General features: G+C 46.1%; 1 protein-coding gene across 4 annotated transcripts in view; it reads left to right on the top strand.

Moving 5' to 3' along the window:
• Window positions 1–22,749, top strand: part of DDX41 (DEAD-box helicase 41) — a 227,967-nt gene that overhangs the window by 5,330 nt on the left and 199,888 nt on the right. The window contains exon 2 of one of the 4 annotated variants that reach the window (XM_078652767.1): window positions 12,782–12,843. The exons of 2 other annotated variants lie outside the window; for them this stretch is intronic. The gene's annotated coding sequence lies outside the window, so the exon portion shown is untranslated. Of the gene's footprint in view, window positions 1–10,866; window positions 10,992–12,781; window positions 12,844–22,749 lie in introns of those variants that run through there. One more of the 4 variants, XM_078652766.1, reaches the window with a different exon arrangement.

Raw genomic sequence — 22,749 nt, 5'->3', positions numbered from 1 at the left:
TAGTTTCAAAGGAAGATTGGCATGTGGTAAGATTTACATATCTGCTGATGGTCCGGCAATCTTAGGCCGTCACCAACAATATGATCTGCACATAGTGGTTGATCCTAGATCCGATAATCCCATCGCTATTGTTGAAACCCCATCCATAGAGGTCATTTTAACTAAATATAAAAATGTTTTTAGAGATGAGTTGGGTGAACTCATTGGGTATTCGCATCGTATAGTCCTCAAGGACGGCAGCTCACCCGTACAGCACAAAGTAAGGAGAGTGCCCTTTGCCCTACGAGATGAGGTCAAAGCTACTATTGAAGAGATGCTCCAAGGGGGAATCATCGAACCCGTCGAGGCGTCTCCTTGGGTTTCGCCCGTTGTGATCTCGCAGAAACCGGACAACAAGATCAGGTTCTGTGTGGATCTTCGTTCCCTTAACAAGTGTGTAGTAGCAGATGTATTCCCTCTACCCAACATAGGAGAATTGGTATCAACTCTCAAAGGGGCAAAGTTCTTCAGTAAGTTAGACCTCAAACATGCCTATCATCAAATTTGTTTGGACGAAAGCTCCAAACATTTAACTGCGTTCATCACCAGTGAGGGCACATTTCAATTCACCAGGCTACCCTTTGGGCTAGTTTCAGCTGCTAGTGTGTTCCAGAGACTCGTTTCTGAAGTCTTCAAAGGTCTTGATAAGGTACTATATTTTCAAGACGATATCTTGATTTATGGTAATTCCCTGCAAGAACACAACAAAATTTTACAGGATGTGTTAATCAGAGTGGATGAGGCTGGTTTGACTCTAAGAAAGGAAAAATGTGCTTTTCTCTTAAGAGAAATTGAGTACCTAGGATTTTGCTTATCTGAAGAAGGTATTAAACCTAAGAAAAATTTACTAGAAGCCATTGAGTTGGCACCCTCCCCAGTTGACAAAGATCAGCTTCGCTCTTTTATGGGTTTGATCGAGTTTTACTCGAAATTCGTAAGAGACTTCTCATCCAAGACTGCTTCCCTGAGATCCTTACTCAAAAAAGGTGTAAAATTTAATTGGACCTCTGAACATGAGTCCTGTTTTAGATTCATCAAAGGTGAACTCAAATCGGCCAATGTGCTCACTCCTTTTGACACTGCTCGACCCTCCATTCTCATGGTTGATGCCAGTGCCATTGGTCTTGGTGCAGTCCTCTTACAAAGGCATGGTAGTGCTGAAAAAACCATTGCTTTCGCGTCTAGACCCCTATCCTCCTCTGAGTCTAACTACTCGGTAATTGAGCGTGAAGCTCTTGCCGCGGTCTGGGGAACAAGCTACTTTCGAACATATCTATGGGGTTACAAGTTTGTTCTACGTACAGACCATAAGCCCTTGCTAAATGTGTTAGCTCCTGGTGGGGCTGGCAAGGGTTCCCCGAGATTGGCGAGACTGGCTTCCCGTTTGCAGGATTATCAGTGTGAGATCGAATTTGTTCATGGGTGGAGGAATGTCCAAGCAGATTGTTTGTCCAGACTTCCCATTCCTTCCACTGATTCTGACTCGGTACTCCCGTCAGATGATCTTGCGGTTGCAGTGATGGAGGATGTTTTGTCAGTGAGCGGTGGTTCATTTTCTCGTGATGAATGGTCCAAAGGCATGACTGAGGATTTAACCTTGAAGGCTGTCATCAGGCTTGTGTCCAATGGTACTAGGAGGGAAAGTACTGTTAGTCCTTCAATCAGACCCTTCCTAAAAATCTTGGATGAATTCTCTTTGGAGGGTAAAGATGTTTTGATGCGAGGTGACCGTTTTGTCCCTCCCTTTTCACTAAGGAAAAGGATCTTAGACTTGGCTCATGAAGGGCACTTGGGTCAAAGTTTGACCCAACGCCGCGTCAAACTGAACTTTTGGTGGCCCTCTATCGACAACGATGCAGTGGATTGTGTTACAAAGTGTAGTTTCTGCAAGGAGGGGGAGAAACGCCTCAAGGTATTGGGCTCTCAGTCCTCGCAAAAAATTGCTTTTGAAAATACTCCCTGGCATAGTGTTTGTATTGATTTCATAGGACCTATGAATGAACTACCTATTGATTATCGTTTTGCAATTGTTTTAATTGATTGCTTCTCCAAGTGGCTGTGTGTTCAGTTCGTAAAGGAAATCACCACTGATGTCACCATTAAGTTTTTGAAAAGCACTTTTATCAATGAGGGGTACCCTTCTGTTCTCATTTCAGATAATGGGACTCAACTCACGTCTTTGAAGATGACTAACTTTGTGAATGAGTGTGGTATCAGACATCAGAAGACCAGTCTTTACAATCCACAGGGCAATGGCATATGCGAAAGGGTGAATCGCCTTGTCAAGGGTATAATTCAGATGTTTGTTGAATCTGGCTGTTTCTCTATAGAGCGTGTCCAGGAATTAGTCTGGGCTTACCGCTCCACACCCCATAAGAGTGGTGAAAAGTCTCCCTTTGAACTTATGCGTGGTCGCGCGCCCGTAGGCAAATTGACCCCTGCATGGCTAAAAAGTTCAAATGGCAATGTCCCTTCAATTCATGACAACATTCCCTTGCCCATTTCCGTTGGTGACCTGGTTAAGGTTAAGCCAGGCAGATTTGCCAAAGGTCTCAGTAAATTTAGGGGGCCCTACAAAGTCAAGAGGGTTTTCCCTCACTTTATTGTTCTGACTAATGGTGAAAGTTGGAATTACCGGAGGGTGGCCCTCTACCAGAAACGCCAAGACTGTTCTTCTGATGGCCTACTCCCGGCTCATAATGATGGTTGTAATGGATACTTACTGTCGTCTGGTAACTCTACCCTGCCCATGCCGTTGCCGACTGAACGGGGGGAGGTGGGTGGTGGTGATGCTTCTACCTCTTTGTGTACTTCTGCTTCACTTGTTTCTGCTTCCGTTCCTGCTCCTTTCTCCTCTCCCTTGGCTGACGTTGGTTTAAGGAGCTCCCGCTCTCGTCGCCCTCCCACATACTTGAATGACTATGTACATTAGGATGTTTTCTTTTATGTGTTTGCTTTCCTTGCAACGAGGGGAGATATGTTGTACAGTGCTTGGCTTCTTTCCCTGGCCAGCACTCTAGAACCCTTCATAAGTTCTGTGTTCTGGAGCGCTCCTTCGCCCTGTTGGCAGTTGGAGCTCGGGTTGGACTGGGGACTGACCTACCTACATCTGTGCTGCAATAAAGCTCAAGCTTTACTTACCTCATTGTGGAGCCTTCTTCATTTACAACAGTTTCAGATTGCTATGTGTGACATTTTCATAATTTCAGTGGAATTATGAGTGACATTTCAATGATTATGAGTGACATTATTTCTGTTACCACTGACGAGTCACCTGACTCTCACCAAGTTTTCAGTATGCACATTAGTGACATTTCTATGTTTTCAAGTCACCTATTAAGTGATATTCATGTCTCATTTGTGGCACATTCAGCGGCACTTTATAACAGGCAGTGGATTAAAAAAATCCATGGTACAAAATGAAAATCTTGTTTAAGTAAATGCCATGGGGTACTTTGAGATTTGTGAAGTGGTCCGGTGCCCTTTCCTACCTTACTGTAATATTTGTTAGTGCCATTAAATGAAATGCAGCTGGTAATCCATACCAAATAACTGCCTATCTCAGGGTCGGCCTGCATATACACGTTGATCTGTAAATTATTAAATTAATTTTGTAGTATAAAAATTTTACAGTAGTTTGGTATTTCAGTGTTGCAATTGATACACATTTCCCAAATTAATGACCTCAGTTTTCCAATCTCTAATGAACTCATGTAACTGTCACCAGCCAATGCACTGCACATTTATCACCACTCGCTGGGCTGTGGAGTGGCACAAGCCTGGGGTTGAGTTGCTGGCCAAGGTCGCGCTTAAACACTTGTGTTGTCTGCTTACTGAAAAAGGCCCGGAATAACGAGAATGGACAAACACTTTGCCCCCGTTCCTGAAACCATGTGTGAAGGGCAAGAGCTGTGTATATGACTTTATTTACAACAATCTGTGGGAGTATGTGGCCAGACTGGTTGGGGGCTTAGGAGGGCATGGGCCCAGCAGGCTGCAAACCAACACCCTGCACCATTACCCTTCCCACAACAATGTAAGGGGTGGGACGGTCACGGACAGAAAGAACTACTTACTTGTTTTGCTGACGGCGGGCACTGCAAAGACAAAGCTGACGCCCACCATTGTGTCGAACTGAGGCCAATCTGCAAAGTGCGTGGTGCTGCTGTTGGCCATCAAATGGGTGAATGCCTTTGCAGGAAAATTGCAGACAAGGGGATCACCCACGCCCAGAGTAGACAGAGGCAGGTCAGGCAGGGCATGGTTGATTTATTTGTAAAGGTCTGGCCTTCCTGTGTTTTAATTATATGCTAAACGCTCAGTATGGTTAATGATAATTTTCGATCCCAATTGTTGAGTTATTATCGGGAAAATAAAATCCTTTTACTTAGCTCAGTCAGTCACTCATCATTTCAGTCGAGCAGGAGGCTAGCGACGGAGAGTGAGTCATCCGCCCATTAACACTTGCTAGTTGCTAGCACAGTCTCATGTTACACTTACTTGCGAGATGAGCCATTCTGTTTATTGTCCCGCCGTCGACTCCTCAGACTCCTTGCCTCTCCATCTCACTGCACTCCCTCAGCAAACGTGCACGGATGGTGCACTGTCCCCCCCCCATCCCCCACACACCTCCCCCGCCCGGGCATGGTCCGACTATGGCAGGCTCAGAAGGCGCAGCAGCTGCTGTATGTGTGGTTGGGGCCGGCGGTCTTATCACTAATTTGAATTTACCGCCACTTGCACCAGCACTGCCGTGATTTGCCACAATAATTAAATTAGTCCTCGCTAGAAATAAATGTGGGTGACATGGACACGGACGGCAACTGCATTTTATGCAGGCAGATAGAGACAGTTGTGCTTGTTTGCTGGGTCACGCTGCCCTCAGTGTCCAAATCGGCCCCCCAGCCACAAAACCGGCCCAGTCCGGCCCTGCTAATGACCTGTGAAGTACTTGGGTGCGGCTGGCAGAGCTCAAAAACTGACTGTCTGTGTGTGTCCCGGGAAGCTGCTGACACACACGAGTGGTGGGGGCGGCGCACAGCCAATAAAGGCATTGTTTGTTTTGCTCTGTATCCCGTAGAGACACTTTTTTGTAAATATCGCGGCCAATATGGGTATTATCGCGGCCATCGTCATTTTCGTGAATCGCGATAAACTGGAGGGTCTGAAATAGCTTGCATTGACATCATTCAAATTTGAAGGAAGAAAGTACACTTTTATTTTATGTGAACAGGCATTCTCCATGTTTGCTTTTCTAGTTCTGAAAATCAACATATTAGTAGCCTTCTTTGTGGTGTTGTTTACTGTATTAATATAATTGTATTAATATATGTTGCTATTTATAAGGCCCTTTCTCTAGGCTCAAACGGAAGAGCCTTTCATTCACTGAACGTATTATTGTTTAAGTTACATAAATATACTGCTATTTCCTATGCATTTCTCTTTATTAATATGCAGCGAAGTATGTGTTTACCAGAAGTATCTTAATTGATGTATCTTGAGTATTTGATAAGTGATTGGTTTAAATGAATTCTTCTTTGATAATCCAGTACTATTATTTCGTCACCAAGCATTGCACCATTATCCTCTCTAGTAAGTACTTTTGTTTTTTTCCCCACTCTGAATAAACAATCCCTCTATTTTCATTCTAATTTGTCTATTTTGATAAAACTTTTTGATTTGTCTAATTTGGATGAAACTTTTCCTGACACGCAACTTTGTAAACTGCCAACTTATGATTTGTGATGTGCGCCTATGATAAACTAGTTCACTGAAAAAGCTTGTTAACAGCTCATACATAAGCAAATACTTTGCTTTCATTCACAGAATACTTCAGTTAGGTTCCTTTCAACTTGTTTGAAGCAAAAGCAGAAGTGTGGCTTCCCAACTCACAATTTTAACTGAGCACAGCTCCCAAGTTATTATGACTATCATCAACTTAGACTACAAGTGACTGTAGAGTAGGTGCAGCCTACAAGTGTTAGTCTTTTATTAGTTCCCTCATAGTGTTTCCTCAACATGCATCCCACTTGAAGTCCATTCCTTTCTTCACAAACCTCCTCATTAGTTCTACTTTCTCAACATACTTCTATAATTCATGTTTTCTCTGGGATGAGGCCAACTCCTGCTTATTCTGTGGGACAGGGCATCCTGTTATTGCTGAGATTAATTAGTGTTTTTGGTGAACCCCATCTTTGATGACGAGGCTCAAGTATTCAAGAATTTGCACTTGTCGTTCTGCAATGTGACACTATTTTCCTGTATTCTCTATAACTTTCCTGAGAGTTCTGATATGCTCATCCAAATTCCAATTGAAAATTACATTATCCTGGAATGTGAGCACCATTTCCGGGCCATTGGGAGGCTGTTCATAACAATTTGAAATGAAGATGAGACTGAACTGAGGGCAAAGGATATTCAACATAATTGATATGTACCTTGTTAGTTAAGTCCGGTCCATAGGGAGTTACAGAATAGCAATTTGGAGGGCGCACACGCTTTACAATGGACCTCTTCCAGTCCTGATTCGTTTTTATGGTTTTACATTAATATGCTAAACAGTCCAATGAATTGAGACTGTGCTTCACAAAAGAGACCGTTGGCATGATTTTTTTTTGCATTTTGTCATCTTTTGTTGCGCTTAAATGAGCTGTGTAATCAATGCATTGTGAATCAATTGATGTTTTAACTTTTTTTGTACAATTCTTTTAAATTTAGTATAACTATGGCGCATTGTTATGGTTTTAAGTAACTAAAAATATATATATTTTTTTAAATTTTAGATATTCCTTGTGACTTAATAAATGCAGTGTAACCTCTCGACTCCACTTGTAAGACAATGTGATTGGTGGACGAAAGAGGCTAGCAGTAACTTCACCAAATGATAAGTTAGCTGGCACAGATCTATATTTAACCCACTTTTTCCATTTTTAGGCTGTGCCTGCACAGCGTTTGCGCTGTGCTTGTGAAATGTCTTGTATTGAATGAATCTTAAAAGAGGGTGCTTATCAGTTCCTGTGGCTGAATTACTGTTTGCCTCCGCTGTTGTGTGGATTTTTTTTGTTGTGTTTATTTTCCCTGGCTGCACAAATTGAAACAGCTGTGCTACATCCCTGATCTTTTCATTGTGACGCCACCGAGGAATCTTCATTTGATCTCAATCTACATTTTATGTGGGTTTAAGTTCTTGAACTTGATTTTATGACTTTGTTTTGGGCAATTATATTCGCGTGCCTGCACTAACCCGTGTGAAGATCTCATGTCACTCTCTCCCCACATTGGAAGAACTTGACAACACTGCCATCTACTGGTTATTTTTTAAATTGCATATCAAAAATTGCTCTTGCATTTTCTCTTCAGGGTTTATGTTGCTCGAGTACCGGTAGTCAACTTGGATATCAAGGCGGATATCTTTCTTTTTAGGTTTTGCATGCACAAGCAGCTTATTAATAAACACATAGACGAAACCTAATGCATTTCCCACTGCTTATTGTCTTTTATGCATTTACAACATATGGTAACCGCTGAGACTCTTATCATATTTCTAATATTTCTTTGACCTCTTTCTGAACTGGCCAAGGAATATATCTGCCTAATAGGTTGAGCCCGTCATTCAGAATAATTTTATGTTGAATTACTACAAATACCCCAGTTTGGAGTTGAATACTGTTTTATACTCTTACGTTTTTGCCAAGATCATTTCCTTAAATATTAAGTACTTGAAGTAGTTTGCCGGTATTAATAGGCATCTGCGGTTTCTGAAATTCCGGGCAACCAAAGATCTTAAACCCTTGTGACAGCTTCCCTAATCTCAAACATTGGTTTAACTTGGAACCTGTCTTTCAGTTTTTATTTTGTGACCACCAAAGGCCCAAGAAATGATTAGGGTACACTTTTAATGTTCCTTTTCACAAAGATATTCAAATGTTTCTTTTGAAATTATTGTAATACTTGAGCCTGTATTGACCGAGACTGTTACTGTGGTTTCATTCAATAGCATGCTGCACTTTGGTAGACTCTCTTCATCATTCCTCTCAATAGTCTCCACGAACAGTACTAAATACTCAAAACTTTGCTCCACTTCCATCATATCATTGTCTTTCTACTACTGTATACTCTTTCCTTTTGCATTGCATCCTATATGTTTTGACCTAGGGTCCCTTTTTCAACTCATTTTTGCATTCTATTCCTATGGATGTGCAATTTCTGGATTATGTAATATGGTTTGTTGGACCACACCTGTAGTATGAAGTATTGTTTCTTGTTTTTGCTTTTCCATATTCAGCATTCTTGCTGGTTTGTTTACCCCTGCAAATTATGTTTATTCCATCCAGCTGTGTTTCCAGCAACTTCAGTTGTTTAATTATTTTTTTGCTCTTTTGACACTCTTAATTATGGAGTTAACCTGGTCCAAAGAAGGGTCTTTGTGGTATAGACTTCTTTACTGAACCCTTGTACAAACTTGGTGCATCATTATCTGACCCTGATCATTTCATCAATGTCTTTGAAGGCACATGTGCTGGCCATCACCCTTAGGGTTGCTGCACACGCTTCAATAGTTTCATTAACATTGTCAGGTTGCTTGTCATTATAAAAAGATCAATGATTTCTCTATTATATAACTCACTAACTCTCAGTTGTATATGTAACATTCTTGTTCTTCTACTTTGAATCTCTTTTGTCTTCTAATCTGCTCAGCCCATCTCACAACATTGAGCCACTTGCCTACCCCCTTGTGGGTGTATGTGGTGGAACCTGGTACTAATCAGCTTTTTGGGTCTTGTGCTTTTACCTCGACAAGCTCGATCAGTGTTGGCATTGTGCGTACTTAATGTGCAGTAGCAATACATATGACGGGAATTTAAATTAGTTTTGACGCACCCTTGAACTGGTGGAGCAGATTTTGGCTTACTGCTAGTTCGAGCCAGTGAAGTTTCTGGGATTCAATGAAGGGACTCAGTCTGGGAAGGCTGCTCAACTCTGGGTTGATGCCACCGAACTTGCAACCAGATTTACTGTGTATGGCTGTTCTGAAGGTTAAGGTGAGAGCGACAAGTTGATTTATTATCTTCTTAGGAGTGCCACGATCCGAGTGCCCGTACAGGTCACTTGGTCGGTTAGTCACCAAAATCTAAATAGAGCTTAAGGCATAGTGTTCTGATAGCACGTACTGGGACTACACACGTGCAGACACAAATATAGGAAGGGGACAGATAAATAATTAAACCAAGGGCTATAGCAATGACCACACTTCCCTTGTACGTATCATGAAAATCATACCAAGTTGGCCCCAGTACTTGTCTAGCTTATGTTGGATGTAGCAGGAGTTAATTTTCTATCCATCGAGTTGCAGTATAGTGCATCGAAATGATGCGTCCAGCATCAATAGCGTTCTCTAACCTAATGTCAGATTGGGTCTAAGGCTTCTATGCACCCCAAAATAACCAGTGAGACTGACGGAGAGAGACTGACTGACGGAGAGTGTACAGATCCAAGAGCAGTTTCCGCAGGAGTGCCAGGAACCGATGACTAGCCCAACCCTTCCCCCCCCCCTGCACCTCCTGCGTCTGTCAGACACTAGAACGCAAGGGTGATATGGAGGGAAAGGAGGGAACAAAACAAGGAAAGGAGGGGAAGAGACACTGGACTTCGTGGACGGTTCACCCTCTGCTCGGAAATTGGCACTGAAAAGAATGGTCCGATTAATACAGCAATAGTCAAGACACATTCACATATCATAAATACCTAGACAACTTTTACCTGGCCGTGCACAGGGTATCATGATATGTTATACAGGGAGCCTAGATGTATAATATGTGTCTGGGGAGCCACAGACTGCCTGGTGCGAATAAGAGGGATTATCCCTGGACAGTGGAATTCCTATTATATAAGGATATGGATCTACAGCGGTCTATCTCGTAGCTGTGTGGCAGAATAGTGAAAGGATCAGGTCACAGAAGTAACGTAACTGAAATATAGCAAATACAGACAGGAACATCAGCGGAATTCCCATAGGGACACTATATAAAGATAGGGCGCTACAAGCGCTTTACCAGGTCTTCGATCCCCTTGCACTATGACGAATGCCAGCATCCAACGAGTCCAGAGAACATCAAAATAAAGTACGAAAGTGTGAGACTTGGCCCTTTCCCCAAAATTGTTCGCCTTTTTATTTCCCTTTTAAATCAGAATGCCCTCATGGTAACAACAATGTATAGGCCTTGTGTAGTGAGGAAAGCCCTGTGTACTGTGAAACTGATGTTAAGATGCAGGTGTCTTATACCCCTAACATGGCTGCCACTGACCACTGCTGCTGCAGCGGGGTTTAGTGGGCGCATTCTAGTGGCTAGGGCCTGTCTGGAACCCTCCAAAAATGTATCAACTTAGCCTGCCAGCCTGCCCACAGGTAGAATGGTGGAACCTCCTAGAACCCCCTGGAACCTTCTGGAACATGTGAGGTGACACCAACTGCCACTGCGAACTGTCAACTGGCACTGTATAAGGAAAGGAAGGTAAACTTTCCTGTCAGAGGGACTAAGGGGAGACCTGGGGAAGTACCTACGCAGGAGGATAGGCAGTGGGGGTCAGGGCAGGGTCTTATGATGCTGGAATGACAGGGCCTAGTGTGCTGCTTTACAAGTATTGAGGCATCCTGTACCCCCCCACTGACCTAACCCCGCGGCAGGGAACCCCCAGGGACCACTTGAAGGGATTGGCTGAGAAGAACTTGGAACACCAGCCACCAAACTATTCCCCCCTTCAAGGAACAAGAATTAAGCAACAAAACTAAGGGCGTAAGGAACATCACGCCAACAAGAAACTAAGCTTCTATTTACAAGGGCGCAAGAAACATCACGCCAACAAGAAACTAAGCCTCTATTTACAAGGGTGCAAGAAACCTAAAGCGCTAAGAAGAAATTAAATCATCACAGGACTTTTGAAGAAGCAAACAGGTATTGGCGCGTTACTGACCCTGCGTTTCCTGATGTCACCTGGGGTCTCCCTTGCTAACCTGCTACTGGGGTGTCACCTGTCCTGTATATCTAGCGCTGCCCTTGCTGACCCTGTGAAGAGCGCTGAAGTAATGGAGGGGGTTGCTGCCTTCTGAAGCGCTATATTTGCCTGAACTGCAGCACCCTGAACTGAATGTTATTAGACCTGCTGGTCTTGCCCCCACCTCGTGTGGGCCAAAGCGCTATAGCCCTGCACCCTGCTGTCTGTGAAGCGCTGGAATCCTGGGCGTGATTCCTGCCTGAAGCGCTATATTCTGTGGTGCCCTTCAGCAGCGCTACCTGGAATGAACTGTCTGCCGAGCGCTACCTCTGCTGTGAATTGCCTGCTATATCGTAGCGCTGTGAATCCTGAAAAGCGCTATCCCCCTGAAGCGCTGTGTCACCAAGAACTTCTGTGGCTCTAGAAGTTGCTGCCTTCTGAAGCGCTGACTCCCTGCTCCCCCAACGCTCCTTTGCTGTCCCTGTGAAGAGTGCTGAGGTACTGAAGGGGGTTGCTGCCTTGTGAAGTGCTGTACCTGCAGGGTGCTATTATCTAAACCTGATTGCCTGCTGAAGCGCTGTCCCCAGCATTGCCTGTGGCCAAGCGCTGTCATGTGAGGAACTGAGGTAGTGCCCAGGGAAGCGCTGTAATTTCACTCCAAGCGCTTTCTTGAATGTCCCATAGAAGCGCTGTAATTGTGCCTCCAAGCGCTCTCTTGTAGGCCCCAGAGAAAGCTGTATTTTTGACCTTAAGTGCCCACCTGTTGGCCCCTAGGTGCCTCTAGTGACGTGGAGGCCATTAAGTTACTGTTTATGCCTGAGGACAGGCTTGCCATTCATGAACTGTTTGGGCCCTGGTTCCGGCGTAGGCCTAAAGACATACTGAGTTCATCTGCGATGGCTTAGCCCTGCATAGGGGAGTCCAAGGCATAGTAAAATGCTCATTGAGAATGCTTTACTGAATTGCTTATTGAAATGTTCACATTAATTAACAGAAATGTTTTACTAATCTAAAGCAAGGCCTGTGCTTACTTAATGAGATGTTGCTCTCTAGCAATGAGTAATGTTCTATTTATAAGTTACTTAATGAAATGCCTATGCCTAATTCCTTCCCTGTAATGTTTACTCCTGATTAGGGGGATGTTACCTATGATTGGGGAAGAGTTTTGAAGTGGTTATTCCTGCTTGGAACCAGGATTATTCTGAACTATAGAAGTTTTATTACACCCCTGCCCCAGTGTTATAACCTCTACTTATTTACAGGATTACTCTTGGGTGCTGAGAGGTTTATGCCTGCTTAATGTAGGAATTAGAATGTTGATCCTGGCCTGGGGTGGAAACGCCAACAGCTGCATAATGAACTGTGTCTGCTGACTAATGAAACATTTATTCATGTTGGTTGAAAGGTGGAGCACATGCCCACAGTTATGGAGTGAGGTGCTCCTTGCTTTAAAGAAATGTTTACATTTACTAAAAGGCTTTACATGCATAAACCAAGTCTTCTAAGCTCAGGCTTGCTTGTTAAAAATGGTTATCTCTGCCTTGAAGAGTTGTTAACTGTTGATTGCTGAGTAGGGGAACGTTAATGCTATAAGGATATAGTTACACTGCCTAATGAGATGTTTTATCCGCAGTGGCGTGTTTTTATTCCTGCCATAGGAGTTTCATTCCTGCCTAAGGAAATGGTTAATGAAATGTTTTACCCTCAGTGAAGTGTTTTACTTCTGCTAAACTGATTATCTCTATTGCAGGAAATGTTTTACCTGTAAGCTCCTGATTAATAGGGGGAAGGCCCTGCCTGTTCAGGCATCAGGTAATAGGATGGTGTGTGATGCCTAAAGAAATACTTTATGCCTAATGAAAGGTGTTGACCTCATTTGAGGCAATGTTTACTCCTGCCCAGGGAAGGGTCTCATACCCCTGCTATAACAGAGATCTACTTACACCTGCTCAATGTAGGGATTTCTACTTCCCTGATGGAATGTTGGTGTAGCCCTGATACAGTTAAACCTGCACAAGGGGATGGTTACCTAGATTGCAATGTTTTCTCCTAGTTAGTGCTGGCTAATGCAATGGTTAGCTGGGCCCAATGAGAAGTTCTCCCAAAGGGATGCCCAACCTTGTTATATGGAATAATTATTCTTAATGAAATGTTTAATTCCTATTACAGGAGGAGAGTTACGTCCACATACTTTTGTGGCAAATGAAATGTTTCATATTTAAGGAAATGTTTGAACTACACTTAACGAATTGTTTATTCCTACAGCGGGGAGATGTTTCTGTTATGGAACTGTCCCTTTGTTTACCTGAGGAAATGGATATTGATGCTTAATGCAGTGTTGTTCTTATGACTTTGAGATGTATTCCTTTCAGGTACTGACCAAGAAGCAAGGCGTAGGTCGGGCCTGTGTCCCACTAAAAATGTATTTAACTATTTATTGATCCAATATTTAATATTTATTGCAGAACGGATATTTATTCATCTAATATTGATCGCAAGTTTTGAGACACATGTATTTTAAATGAATTTATGATTATTTATCTAAATACAAATCACTTGTTTTTATACAAGCTCTGGAGTGGAGTCATTTATTGCGTGCCCAGGTTTCTGTCTCAGTGTGAGTGTGTGCTGCATGATCGCTTAACACATGTGCTTTCGGATGCCTACCCGCTCGTGCCATGCTACCCTAGGGGACTGGCGACCCCAGTTCCAACAGAAAGGGACAGGGAAAACAGGGAAGATTTGCCAGGCGGACCACAACTCCCACAATGCCCCCTGAGCCCCCACAACCACGCTCCCGCTAAGCCAGCCGCCCGACGGGACAATGGTCCGGCCGAAAGACGGACTCAGCAAAAGCCCGGGTCCGGAGTGAGCAGAGGGAATAGAGAGAGAACTGGTCCGCCCTGACAAATGGACGTGGGAAGCAACACTCGGAGGACCGAGTAAATGCCACAAACAACTGAGGCGTGAGAGGAGCATAAAAATAGCTCCTTACTTAGCAAGGACAAATACGCTAAGCACTTAGAATCAAAAGGACAAAGATCCGAGAGCGGCTCCGTAGCAGAAGCCTTAACAGGAAATCGGGAACACAGGATCAGCAAAGGGGCAAGGCGGAAGTAACGTGCTGAACGAACAGCGAGAAACTAGAGCGCGAAGCGCTGAGTCTCAGGTAGATCGGGTTTTGACTCCTGCCCGGTCTCCTTGCGCACTGTAGCGAGGCCATCTTGGTTTGGTCTCACTCGTATCTTGCGTTCTCTGGGAGACTGGCAGTCATGACAGAGAGAGACTGACTGACTGAGACTAACGAAGATAAAGAAAGAGAGAGAGAGAGAGAGAGAGAGAGAGAGACTGACTGTCTGACTGACAGAAAGAGACTGACAGGGAGAGACTGACAGGGAGAGACTGACAGGGAGAGACTGACAGGGAGCGAGACTGACAGGGAGCGAGACTGACAGGGAGCGAGACTGACAGGGAGCGAGACTGACAGGGAGCGAGACTGACAGGGAGCGAGACTGACAGGGAGCGAGACTGACAGAGAGAGAGACTGACTGACTGAGAGAGTGACTGACTGAGAGACTGACTGAGAGACTGACTGACTGAGTGAGAGAGTACCTGACTGACTGAGAGAGTACCTGACTGACTGAGTGAGAGAGAGTGACTGACTGAGTGAGGGAGTGACTGACTGAGTGAGGGAGTGACTGACTGAGAGTGACTGACTGACTGAGAGAGACTGACGGAGAGAGAGAGACTGACGGAGAGAGAGAGACTGACGGAGAGAGACTGACTGACTGGGAGATACACTGACTGACTGGGAGATACACTGACTGACTAGGAGAGAGACTGACTGACTAGGAGAGAGACTGACTGGCAGAGAGACTGACTGACTGAGAGAGACTGACGGAGAGAGAGAGACTGACGGAGAGGGAGAGACTGACGGAGAGAGAGAGACTGACTGGGAGAGAGACTGACTGACTGGGAGATACACTGACTGACTGGGAGATACACTGACTGACTAGGAGAGAGACTGACTGACTGGCAGAGAGACTGACTGACTGACTGGCAGAGAGACTGACTGACTGGGAGAGACTGACGGAGAGAGAGAGACTGACGGAGAGAGAGAGACTGACGGAGAGAGACTGACTGACTGTGGAACGCTTATTGAGTCTTTTTGCTGCTGCCAAAACCGGGATTACATCCACGCCTCGCGGAACCCGCTTCGCGGGTCCCGCATCGTCGGAGCTGCCTGCAACGGACCTGGGATCCAGCGTTGGGTGACTGCTAGGGCTGCAGGGCTGCGAGCGCAGGGAACCGGGACTCGATCTCCCAGGAGCCCCGGCTACCCCGAGGCCGACACACCTGGCCCGCTCTCCCTGACCGCCCCAACCGTACTACTTAAATAACTTTGCCTGCTGTTTGGCGTGTGGAACGCTTATTGAGTCTTTTTGCTGCTGCCAAAACCGGGATTACATTCACGCCTCGCTGGTCCCGCATCGTCGGAGCTGCCTGCAACGGACCTGGGATCCAGCGTTGGGTGACTGCTAGGGCTGCAGGGCTGCGAGCGCAGGGAACCGTGACTCGATCTCCCAGGAGCCCCGGCTACCCCGAGGCCGACACACCTGGCCCGCTCTCCCTGACCGCCCCGCCCCAACCTTACTTCTACGTATATAGGTAACAGAGAACTACGCTGCGCGGGAGCGAGCGGGAGCGCCCGGGGCTAAGCCCGGGCAAAAGGCGGGCCCTCTGTGGCCCAAGGAGACTGGACTGGGCCCGAACCCCTGTTTGTTCATCACTCCGTTGAACACACTCTGGGTAAGTCTACTCTGGACCATCATTTGCCGGCGTCTTAATTCACTTACAAATGTCATTGCTAGCATTAAGCTCAGACACTGAAATGTCGGACAGGTCTGGGGGTTTGCTCAATGGAACTCTGGACAATTATTTCACAAAGACTGCCGCTGATGTTCCCAAGGAAATTACTCTAGCAGAGCGGCGAGCGGAACGCCGTCGTTCCGTAGAAAGTATGAAGAATAGGTCCTTGATCGAGTCACCCTTACCAGTTGCTCCCACTATCGAATTGAGTCACAACGGCAATGATAGCGTAGTCCTATTGGACAGCGGGCCTCCTGTACTTAGAGATTGTACGCCGACATCCAGTACCTGCCCTAAGTTAACTGTGAATGGTTTGTTGCCTTCTAATCTTACCAGCACTTTCATTGTAACTGAGGCACTGATTACTCCTACACCTATACCATGTAAAATTATTCGAAATAGGGCCAAGAAAATTACGCCGCAAAGAAATTTTGGCCCACCCCCTAACAAAACAAGCATTAGAAATGCAATCGGGCTCGGATTTATTTGAGTTTGAGCTAATGGCATTGTAAATGCCAATGTCTTTTTGCCATGTGTTATGGAGTGTGTGCATGTGGTGTGTAGTGGAAGTATCTTGGTTGAATTGTAATTTTACCAATGGTGGCATGCTGTGCTTTATATGAATATGTTTAAAAGTAAAGTGTACCATACTGCGATTGCTTGGTGGAAAAGTGCACTGCCGGCTGGAGGTGTGTGTGCCTGGTGGAAGGGTGCACTGACGGCTGGTGGGTGTGTGCTTGGTAAAAGCGTGCACAGATGGATGATGGTTGTTGGTGTTTGTGCATGGTGAAAGCATTCATTGACGGCTGGGGGTGTGTTGTTGTGTGTGTTGTTTTCTGTGTGCTGGTGAGTGTGTGGTGGTGAGTCTGTGGGGGTGAGCCTGGGGAGTGAGTGTGGTGGTGAGTGTGTTGTGTTGAGTGGTGACAAGTGTGTGGTGTTGAGAGACTGAGGTGTGTGGTTTGTGTGTGCGTTATGTGTGTGTGGTGTTTTCTGCACACTCACACACTGCCCCTACACATTCACACACTGCTCACCCGCACACTCCCAATGTCACCCTGCATAGTCACACACTGTTTACCCTGCACACTCATTCTGCACACTCACACAATGTGCACCCTGACACACTGTCTCTGCAGTCACTCTGCACTCACTGTCACTCTGCACTCACTGTCACTCTGCACTCACTGTCACTCTGCACTCACTGCCACTCTGCACTCACTGTCACTCTTCACTCACTGTCACTCTTCACTCACTGTCACTCTGCACTCACTGTCACTCTGCACTCACTGTCACTCTGCACTCACTCTGCACTCACTCTGCACTCACTCTACAGTCACTCTGCACTCACTGTCACTCTGCACTCACTGTCACTCTGCACTCACTGTCACTCTGCACTCACTGTCACTCTGCACTCACTGTCACTCTGCACTCACTGTCACTCTGCACTCACTGCCACTCTGCACTCACTGCCACTCTGCACTCACTGCCACTCTGCACTCACTGCCACTCTGCACTCACTGTCACTCTGCACTCACTGTCACTCTGCACTCACTCTGCACTCACTCTGCACTCACTCTGCACTCACTCTGCACTCACTGTCACTCTGCACTCACTGTCACTCTGCACTCATGCTACAGTCACTCTGCACTCACTGTCACTCTGCACTCACTGTCACTCTGCACTCACTGTCACTCTGCACTCACTGTCACTCTGCACTCACTGTCACTCTGCACTCACTCTGCACTCACTCTGCACTCACTCTGCACTCACTCTACAGTCACTCTGCACTCACTGTCAGTCTGCACTCACTGTCAGTCTGCACTCACTGCCACTCTGCACTCACTGCCACTCTGCACTCACTGCCACTCTGCACTCACTGCCACTCTGCACTCACTGCCACTCTGCACTCACTGTCACTCTGCACTCACTGTCACTCTGCACTCACTGTCACTCTGCACTCACTCTGCACTCACTCTGCACTCACTCTACAGTCACTCTGCACTCACTGTCAGTCTGCACTCACTCTGCACTCACTCTACAGTCACTCTGCACTCACTGCCACTCTGCACTCACTGCCACTCTGCACTCGCTGCCACTCTGCACTCACTGCCACTCTGCACTCACTGCCACTCTGCACTCGCTGCCACTCTGCACTCGCTGCCACTCTGCACTCGCTGCCACTCTGCACTCACTGCCACTCTGCACTCACTGCCACTCTGCACTCACTGCCACTCTGCACTCACTGCCACTCTGCACTCACTGCCACTCTGCACTCACTGCCACTCTGCACTCACTGCCACTCTGCACTCACTGCCACTCTGCACTCACTCTGCACTCACTCTGCACTCACTCTGCACTCACTCTGCACTCACTCTGCACTCACTCTGCACTCACTGTCACTCTGCACTCACTCTGCACTCACTGCCACTCTGCACTCGCTGTCACTCTGCACTCAGTCTGCACTCACTGCCACTCTGCACTCTCAAACTGCACTCTAAAAATGCACTCTCAATCTGCACTCTCAATCTGCACTCTCAATCTGCACTCTCAATCTGCACTCTCAATCTGCACTCTCAATCTGCACTCTCAATCTGCACTCTCAAACTGCAATCTGCACTCTGCACTCTGATTCTGCACTCTGATTCTGCACTCTGATTCTGCACTCTGATTCTGCACTCTGATTCTGCACTCTGATTCTGCACTCTGATTCTGCACTCTCAAACTGCACTCTCAAACTGCACTCTCAAACTGCACTCTCAAACTGCACTCTCAACTCTCAAACTGCACTCTCACACTGCACTCTCACACTGCACTCCCACACTGCACTCCCACACTGCACTCTCAAACTGCACTCTCAAACTGCACTCTCAACTCTGCACTCTCAAACTGCACTCTCAAACTGCACTCTGCACTCTCAAACTGCACTCTGCACTCTCAAACTGCACTCTGCACTCTCATACACCACTCTCAAACTGCACTCTCAAACTGCACTCTCAAACTGCACTCTCAAACTGCACTCTCAAACTGCACTCTCAAACTGCACTCTCAAACTGCACTCTCAACTCTCAAACTGCACTCTCAAACTGCACTCTCAACTCTCAAACTGCACTCACAACTCTCATGCTGCACTCTGTAACTGCACTCTCAACTCTGAAACTGCACTCTCAACTCTGAAACTGCACTCTCAACTCTGAAACTGCACTCTCAACTCTGAAACTGCACTCTCAACTCTCAATGTGCACTCTCAACGTGCACTCTCAACTCTCAATCTGCACTCTGCACTCTCAAACTGCACTCTCAAACTGCACTCTCAAACTGCACTCTCAAACTGCACTCTCAAACTGCACTCTCAAACTGCACTCTCAAACTGCACTCTGCACTCTCAAACTGCACTCTGCACTCTCAATCTGCACTCTGCACTCTCAATCTGCACTCTGCACTCTCAATCTGCACTCTGCACTCTCAATCTGCACTCTGCACTCTCAATCTGCACTCTGCACTCTCAATCTGCACTCTGCACTCTCAATCTGCACTCTGCACTCTCAATCTGCACTCTGCACTCTCAAACTGCACTCTCAACTCTCAAACTGCACTCTCAACTCTCAAACTGCACTCTGATTCTGCACTCTCAAACTGCACTCTGCACTCTCAACTCTCAAACTGCACTCTCAAACTGCAGTCTCAACTCTCAAACTGCATTTACAAGTTGTGAAATGAATTCTTTGGCAGACTGTTCTAAAAACGACATAATCAAAGTATGTGTTCCGAGTTGCTAGACTTGGGGAGTTCAACAAACTTTCCTACCAATGTTCTTTACTTTATAAAAAATAAAAACAATAAAACTTAGCACACTTCCTCTTTTGCCATCGCGCAAACGCTGCAACTAGCAGGATACCTAGATTCCATTCGGGGTTTCTCCCAGAGCTCGGAAGAATAGAATTTAAGTCAAGAACGGAAATCTACTTCTGCTGCTCCGCCTTTCAGCACGACGGTCAATATACAGTCCCCAATGTTGATAGGGCGCGAGCATCTGTATCAGCCCCACGCAGCCCTCGTGACACGCTTTGCCAGGCGCGTCTTACAAGCGCAGCTGTGGGCAGTCAATTTTCTCGCAAACACCAATCCCATTAGGAAAAACAATACCAATAAAAACCCCAAACGAAGATCCGTAACTGCAAGCAAACAGTTACCTCACCTTTCGTTGTGTCAACAACTGACGGGCTCCTTGAATCATTCCTTTAAAACTCTGCTTGCTGTCTGAAGGAAGTAACAAGGCGCATTATTCAGAGAGAACAAAACTGTTGGAAATTCGTGTGTGGAAAAAAATTGACGCAGGCGGTATGGGAAAATACAAACAATACAGCAGCCTGTCAGACTATGCTGAAGTTCAACACCACTGCAGGACTCTGCCCAGAAAGCAAACAGTTCTAAAAGGCGCTGCCTGCCAGCTTGCTATTCATTACCTCAGCTCCGAAAACAAAAGCTGCTGCAAAGAAACACATTATAAACTCGAGAGAACAATTCCATTCACACCGGCCACGGACCATTCCAGAAAAAAAATGAAACTGAGATTAAAAGAACAGCCCATGACAGAACGTCAGACTCTTGTTCTTGAACTAATGAAGCCCTTTCCCGGCCTGGCATGGAGCAGCTGCGCGCTGAGCGCTGCTGAATGGTGAACGCGCCCGGCCATCTGGATTCACTTACGGAGGCACCCTGACAGCTCCTAATTATAATTAATGTACTTCTTTGCGCGCACACGAACGAAAAATGCCCAACATGGCGGACGAAAACTACATTTACCCTATCACTTCAAGGCTATTAAAACGACACCACAACGAAGACGAATCACTGGCCAGATGACATAACACACTAAGGAATGTGTGGAATTTGTCTCGCCAAAGCCCTAGGAGATACTTTTTTTTTTCTTTAACATCAGGATCTCGAAACTCCTCCCACTTACGTGGGCGGAGGCCGAGCCCTAAAAAGGAGGAAAAGGGGGGAACCACATTAACAAAAGTTGAGTCACTCCGACTTTGGTATAAAGGTTAAGGCCTCCACAGGGAGTGACAAGGCCCCAACAGCTGCTCCCGATGTAATAGTTCCAATGTCAGCATCTTCACCCCCCACACATACAGATAGAGAGACTAGTATTGATATTCCCCCTGCTGACACTGTGCCGCAAGTAGCACATAATAACGTTACATTGGATAGCATTGAGTGTATAATTAGGAGCTATTCCATAGCAATTATAGAGAGACTAAACAAGGTGGACGAAAGACTAGGGAAAATAGAGCGGGAACTGGGAAGAAAGGAAGTCCCTATAAAGGCTGCAGCAAACAACGCTGCGCAAACTATTACACTGCCTACCCAACCTATTACATCAGCCCCCAACCCTGTATTGAACACAACTCCAGCTACCCCGAACCCACCCCATAATAAAAATAATAAGCAATTTAATCCACCTTCTAAATTGCCGACAAACAAACCCGACCCGATTCCTGCTACTTCTGTTAGCAGACCATCTAAGGGCCTGGGTAATGTATCCCTGGGGATACCAACAAGGGAGGGGGGAAGTATCAGGCATACTCGGGGGATACAAAACAGGGCCCCCCTTCCAGAACTTCCACCGGAAGCAGTGCCTTTCGTGGTGGTCCTTACAGGGGTGCCTGAGCTGGAAGAGAATAAGCGGGAGGGATTCGCCCAGCTGAAGAATAAAATCATGCATTGGCTGAGTTTATACAGACCAATTGCAAGTAACATCAGCGGCGATATTGTACATGTCCGCCGCCTTCAGTGGTTGGGGTAGACCCAAGGATATTGAGGGTGATGTGGTGGTAGTGAATTTTAGAGACCAAAACGCTGTTCATTATATATTAAATTGGCCCCCAGGGAATGCTAACAACCGCATCATTCCCAGACCATTGACGTATTTTTACCCAAGATCTGTGGTATTCCCACTTCAGCACCAACTCCCTCAACACCCGCAAATACAAGCTTACCCTAATTCTTTCCCCCCAATCACACAGAATGTCAGGAACCCTCCTTATATGCCTTATCCTGTATTGGTTCCTGATCCCTACGGGTGGAATTTTGTACCTCCTAGGTTCAATACAACCGCCAATAGGAGAATGGACCATTTAAAACCATTTACGCCATTGGAGACCACAAATAGGTTCGAGATATTTAATGGGTTAGATGACTGCGATTTGAAGTTTTTTGAGCCCAGGGGTTGAGGGAAGTGGAATACATACCTTTAGCATGGAGGGCACTGTTAATGGAGCTGATGTGATGGGGATTCCTAGGGACAATACTTTAACCACTGTAACACGTCCAAGTAGTCTGGTGGGAAGAACTGAGGCGGAAGCCTCGAGATTGATTGTCAATATTCAGAGGTCCATGGGGTACATTGATCCCTCGGGTTCTATTACTCTTCATGAGGAAGTCTACTCGCAACATAATCAGGCCCAAATGGAACCCCTTAATGACTCTGGGGAGCAGGGATTCCCGGGTTATTGTCGTGATCATGTTACTGGACTTATCTTAGGTTGCCCAGTAAATGGAGAGGAGGGTTTAGTGGTGTACCCGGAGTCAGTCACTGCCCTAAACGATAATCCACCCCCCATGGTACCCTGGATGGCACCTACCAACCCCCTGCCTTTAACTGTACCACTGAATAGGTCCCTGCACCCTCCCCATATTGGAATACATACTGTTGAGAAAGCAAGTATCCCAGGAAAAGGATATAAGCTAATGAGTTGGAATATCGCAGGGTGGTGTAATAAGGCGGACCGCCTTGGCTGGTCAGATTTTGTTACTAAGTTTGATATACTTTGCCTCCAGGAGACG

Source organism: Lissotriton helveticus, chromosome 7, assembly GCF_964261635.1.
Source record: "Lissotriton helveticus chromosome 7, aLisHel1.1, whole genome shotgun sequence".
In the NCBI taxonomy this organism is placed as follows: Eukaryota; Metazoa; Chordata; class Amphibia; order Caudata; family Salamandridae; genus Lissotriton; species Lissotriton helveticus.
This window is presented reverse-complemented; position numbering and strand designations above follow the sequence as displayed.